Source organism: Carex rostrata, chromosome 31, assembly GCF_964058835.1.
Source record: "Carex rostrata chromosome 31, lpCarRost1.2, whole genome shotgun sequence".
Taxonomy (NCBI): Eukaryota; Viridiplantae; Streptophyta; class Magnoliopsida; order Poales; family Cyperaceae; genus Carex; species Carex rostrata.
Window position 1 is genome coordinate 4084870 of NC_135948.1, and position 6000 is coordinate 4090869.

Consider the following 6000-nt stretch of genomic DNA (forward strand, 5'->3'; position numbering starts at 1 on the left):
ATTCGATATTTTCTTCTTTTGTTGAGAGAAGAATAATAACGAAGGATATGCAAACCTAGGTAATATCATCATGTAACATTCCTTCATAATGCACTATGTACTGAGAACTATAAAAATACCACCGTATATACCAGTATCTATACGCCAATACCCAACTGTGGTACTGCTGCTAGTTCTGGCATTCTGTTTAATTACTGTGGTACTGTTGCTAGTTGTGGCATTCTGTTTCTTGATGAATTACTCTTGCTGGTCGAGTAATACTATCTCTGAATTCCGAAGGACAGAGACCTAAAAGAGGGGGAAAAAAAAAAAAAAAAAAAAAAACTGCCTCTACCCAGTGGTTCAGTACCAGAAAACTATACAGTAAGTGGAAAATCAGAAAAATGAGTTGTAATTTTATTCCTTGTTCAAGTTAGGCCTATATAGGTGTTACATCTTACATCCATAACCCTACAATCTCTATAATTCCTTTCTTACCAAAAGAACCCTATAGTTTTTATATAATGCAATAAACATACATCTCAACATAAATCTCAACACAGTATTACCCACATATTTCTCGACAGTGCATATTGTCATGTAATTTTGATCTGGTAAATAGTAAGCTCTGGAAAAATGATTTTTTTTTTCTGTTAGTTGATTCTAGCAAAATAACTAGAAGTAACATGACACCTATATATAGTTATAAGCTAACAAAGGTTAGAAATATTTTAACAATCTCTTACCTCAGTACTTTAAGAAAAGAGCTTATTAGATACACCTATACTTGAGTTTGGTTATTACTAATTGGTTAGCTGGCTTTGCAACAGAAGATTAATTGATTGTAGGAAAATTTTAAAAGATATATTGGCTTTACATTCTGTAACTTCAAGTACTAGCAACTTTTTTCTCTTGGTGCATCCTAAGAAAAAATTTAATTCCACACAATGACCTGGAATGTCAGATGCTATGCTCACTATGCTACAAAAGCCAATGAGAGAGAGAGAGATGTAGCGTTTAAAATTCTGACCAATCCTCTAATTCTAAGCGCCTACTTCCTGAACAAAGGGGGAACACAAAATTAAAGCAACTAATTTTCAAATACAAAGACATGCTACTTTAAATACCAAAAGGTTTACTTAGTCGTTAGGTTTGGTTACCCCGAATTCGTATCCTCTGCATTAACTCAAAAAGGCATCTTAATAGTCTGATTAGCTTCAAAATTTGTGCAAATTAGATCTGCATTAATATTGAAGACCCCTATATTTTAAGCGGAGACCAGATGATGAACTCCATTTACAATCGGATGGCCGATATGTATTAACTCAAAAGATGCTCTTTTGAGTTAATGGAGACAATGTGAACTCTGGTTAAACCCCCCCCCCCCCCCCCCCCCCCCCCCACCCCAGGCAGTTGCGATCTGAATAGTAGCTACAGTATCCTGAAATTCCTGCTTTTCTAAATCCCACTGTTCAACTTTTTTTGTACACGTATCTCTAAATAGCTAGTTTTTCTATGCACGCATCTCGAAACAAATCAACAATTAGATTTAGAAAAGCAGAGATTTCAGAGTATTGTAGCTCCAATTTGAATCGCAGCAGATTTGTTTCCAGGCACACACACCAAAACTGACTAATGAGTTGCACTTCCTCTCAATTATAATAATATTAAATAATATTATATTTATATATTAATAACTTTAACCCAGCATATTCCCTGATTGACATCTATGCCCTGCCAAACCAATGTGAGTTCCCAACTGTTAGTGCCTTGCATTAAAATAAGAAACTGAAACATCTAACTCCACCTTTTTTTTTTCTAGATAGATTATAGAATACTACTTAGGGGTACAAACGGATCGGATAGTGATAAAATCATATCCATATTTGTTTTTATTTTTTGGATACGGGACGGACTCAAAAAGGCTCAGAGATAGACAAGTGTCTATTCCTGAATTCTGAATGTTTTTTAGATTCAGTAGAATTATATATTTGTGTCTACTCCTGGTTCACAATTGGGCCTACCCCTGGTTTTATAGGGCCCGGTAGGAGGAAGAAATACACAGTCTAGCACCAAGGCTCTGAAGAAAAAGGAAGGAATATGCTGATTCGCTTTTTTTTAAGAAAAGAGAGCACTTCTCTGTGTAATTAAGACTGAGAGAAGTGGACCCCTGTGGCTGCTCTGTGAATAACTAAAAAAGTGAGAGTATCAACAGTATTAAACTAAATGTGCAATGGAGAGCATTGAGAGATAGGACTTGATTACAAACGTGCAAACGTAAAATGATAGCTCAGGATAAAAACAAACTTTTCTAAAAAATAAAAGAAATAGGACGTGATTATAAAATTTCTAAAGAGTAACTGAAGTTAAATAATGGAACTAACAAAATTCTGTTTTAAAATTTAACATGTCAATCTAATTACGAATTACACAAACACATAGGCGGTTTGAAACATGCTTTCCCGTTTACAAAATTAATTTTTCTTCTTCTAAAAAGTTATATGTTTGAATGGAAATCTGAACACCTTTTTAGAAAAAAAATCACCAAAGGTAACTTTTTTTTCTAGCAAAACTTCTACTAAATATGTTGCACTTAATATATTTTACTACTATCTTAAGCAAATGAATTTAATAAAAATGCATAGCACGTTTCCTCTCAAAGCCTCAAATATACACATTTGATAGGCGCTCTGATTTTCAAGTTAAATAGTAATTATTTGCTGGAGTTAAAGATTAAATTTTAATATTATACTAACAAGAGCAGTGCGGACTCTTCCTTGACAAAATTTTAATATTGTACTAATATAAAAACAAGATTTATTGTAACTTTAATTATTTTGGACGAAATTTCTACTCTGCTTAGAGTATTTTGTGCCTACTTCTGATCGAAATCCTGGATCCACTCCTAGATACGGATCGAATATTAGACAGATACGGATATTTGCTTTTTGTAATAGCAAATAACATAAAAATTTTCATAATATATATTAAACTATATAATATATGAGGAGGGATCAACTTACAACATTTGAAAGTTACAAAATCTTACAACAATTTGGTTTTGTAATCTTTAAAGTCCAAATAGTCGATCCAAACCGTTAAACATGATCTCTATATTAAAATGTGCTTGAAGATCAAATTTTACATTTTTTTTAATTTTTTTACTATTTATTATGTATTTTACAAAACTGTTGTTTTTAGACAATTCTGGACCACTGAAAAACAACAGTTTTCTAAAATACTTAATAAATAGTAAACAAATTCAAAAAAAGTGTAAAATTTGATCTCCAAGCACATTTTAATATAGATATCATGTTGAACGGTTTGGATCGACAGTTTAGACTATGAAAATCACAAAATCGAGTTGTTGTAAGATGTTGTAACTTTCAAATGTTGTAAATAGATCCCTCCTCATAATATATATTTATTATTCAGATATGGATAATTAAAATTTAAAATCATATCCGTATCCGTATCCGCACGAATATTCAGATATCCGTATCAAATTTTCGAATACGGTCGGATAATATCTGATCCGTTTGCACCCCTAGTACTACTGCTTAATTTGTTTTACAATACTATGCCAAATATTGTACATCAAACCTGAAAAACAACAGAAAAGTATTACTCCTGGGTAAGTATCATTAGGGCTGTAAACGAGCTGGCTCGGGCCGAGCTGAGCCTTAGCTCGGCTCGTTTATTTTGGCCCGAACCTGGACCGAGCGAGCTGGACCTATGTCACCCGAGCCAAAACTCTTAGCTCAGCTTGTGACAAGCCAGCCCGAGTTGGCTCGCTGGACTTTATTGGGCTGCTATTATACAAATTCAAAAATAAAAAAAATAAGAAATTTCATTCAAAAAATTTAAGAAATTGTCCAGCAGGCACATCTTCAAGCAACTAAAACCCATATCTTTTCTTCCCAAATCGAAAATACATCAATTTTGCATAATTGTGCCTTTGAAAATGGGACTGGACTTAAAATTATACGGGAATAAATCCTAAATCCACTGTAGCTTAACGAGCCGAGCTAGCTCGGTCCGAGCTGACCCCTGGCTCAACTCATTTATTTTGGCCCGAGCTTGAGCCGAGCCGGCTCGTTAACAGCTCGGTCCACTACCGAGTGAGCTGTTAGCGAGCGAGCTAGAGGCGAGCCACGAGCCGCAAGCTTTTTTGACAGCTGTATCATTTTTTGTACTGCCCCAAAATGGCATTATTAAACTATCCAAAAATGAAAGAAACACCTGTATTTGAAACAGTTACTAATAAGAAAGTGTAAACTAATGATCTTCACAAGCATTTTAAAAGTATGATTTTGGCACAGTTTTTATATTCAAGAGATGAATAGTTTAAAAAAACATTAAACATCACAGTACAGGTTCTTTTGACCCAATACAACTGGTAAAGTATTACTCTTTTTTATTAATAGAAACCTTACCAAACATACATGTACATCAGTACATGTGCCGATGTGCGCGCCTGCCTGTATATATATATATCTGGTTTGGTCATATTTTGACTAATAATTCACTGGTTTGGTCATATTTGACCGGTCTCAGACCACAATCCCAAAAAAGAAAATCATAAAAAAAAGCCATGAGAATATGAGATACACTTTTTCAGTATAATCAATGGCTGCAATTAATATGCTTACATGGTCCTAATTTAGTAGGTCCAACCTTTCAGATCTAAGAGAATCTACATGGTAGCGTACAGGCCAGGCTTTATAAGGAAATCTGATACCCCTAATCAAAAGTAAAATTCCCTGTCGAAAGTTATTCTACTACTTTTTACCTTTATTCTGATTCTGATGTGTGGAGTGTTGCGATGTTGCCATTCCCATCCATGCCGAGTTCTGACCTTTTAACGTCAGAGAAGTAAAAAATAGTAAAACTCAAGCAATACATTTTTATTTTGGCTTAGAGGACAGAATAATTATGATTCGCACTAATCAAAAGATTAGGTTGTTTCCCACCAACTATTTTTGTACTAGTTTTCTACTCACAAATCACATTCTGACATGGTTATAATTCTATTATCTTCCTTCAAAAATTATTCTTGCTTATTTTCGATTTTATACTGCTTAACAATTTTGTTTTTTTTTGGAATAAATATTGAGTCAGAATTAAACAGCCTTTTTTCTGCTGAAAGTAGAAAATTCGATATCATAAATCTTATAGCATCCAATCAGCGGTACTAAGCATCTAAGAGCTGAAAAAGGCAATCAAAATTGGATCCACAGAAGATCTGATACCTTCAATAATTGCATGGGTAAAATGAAAAGCAATACTTATCCTTAGAACTGTACCTAGAATTAAAATTAGGTAAAAAATAATTGAAAGTAAGTGGATGAGAGGGGCAACCGGATCAGAGTTTGACGAGGCCGATCTGAGACAAGTTGGATCGGATCGGATCTGGATTGAACCAAAATTCGCATGCCCGACTCAGATTCACTTGGCGCAAGGCGGGATCCACCCCGATCCGATAAGAGAGAAGCTCTTAGAGATTCCGAAGCGGGTTCCCGATCTGCACCAAGCGAGTCTGAGGCGGTGGCGACCATAGATAACAGAGAGAGGAGAGGCGAAGGCACTGAAGAGAGAGAGTGAGGAACGAAATTAAGGATGAATGGGAGAGAGAACAAGAGATGGCATTTGGTTGGTTTATATTGGAGAGGTAGTAGCGTAGTGTCCTGTCCTTGTCAAACTGGAGACATCCATACATTGGCAACCTCTCCATTTAATCTAGATTCTTTTTGTTAGATTTTGCATGATTTAATAATCTTAGTTATAATAAATGATTGAACAATTTAATTGGTTCGTTAAAAATTGTTTTTATATTTTAATTGTTGTTGATAGTTATTATGATCATATTTGATTGTGGAGTAAAGTTGATGAAAATTAAATATTGTTTACTTCTTCTTACTTATTATAGTTTACACTTTTTTTGATATTTTAAGTCACAATTTAAATTAATCAGTCTAAAAAAGTAAGACGTTGGAAAATCAAACTATGTTTATGATAGCG

At 34.2% G+C, this 6000-nt stretch overlaps 1 long non-coding RNA gene across 2 annotated transcripts; it reads right to left on the reverse strand.

Moving 5' to 3' along the window:
- Positions 1 to 3866: 3866 nt before the first annotated feature.
- LOC144547203 (uncharacterized) lies at positions 3867 to 5779 on the reverse strand. 2 transcript variants are annotated; one of them, XR_013509036.1, is made up of 2 exons: positions 5341 to 5779; positions 3867 to 5224 (listed from the first exon to the last, which is right to left on the reverse strand). It is a non-coding gene; the product is annotated as an uncharacterized LOC144547203 (long non-coding RNA). The 2 variants fall into 2 exon arrangements; XR_013509035.1 differs by having other exon boundaries at positions 3867 to 5231.
- Between the last annotated feature and the right edge of the window lie 221 nt (positions 5780 to 6000).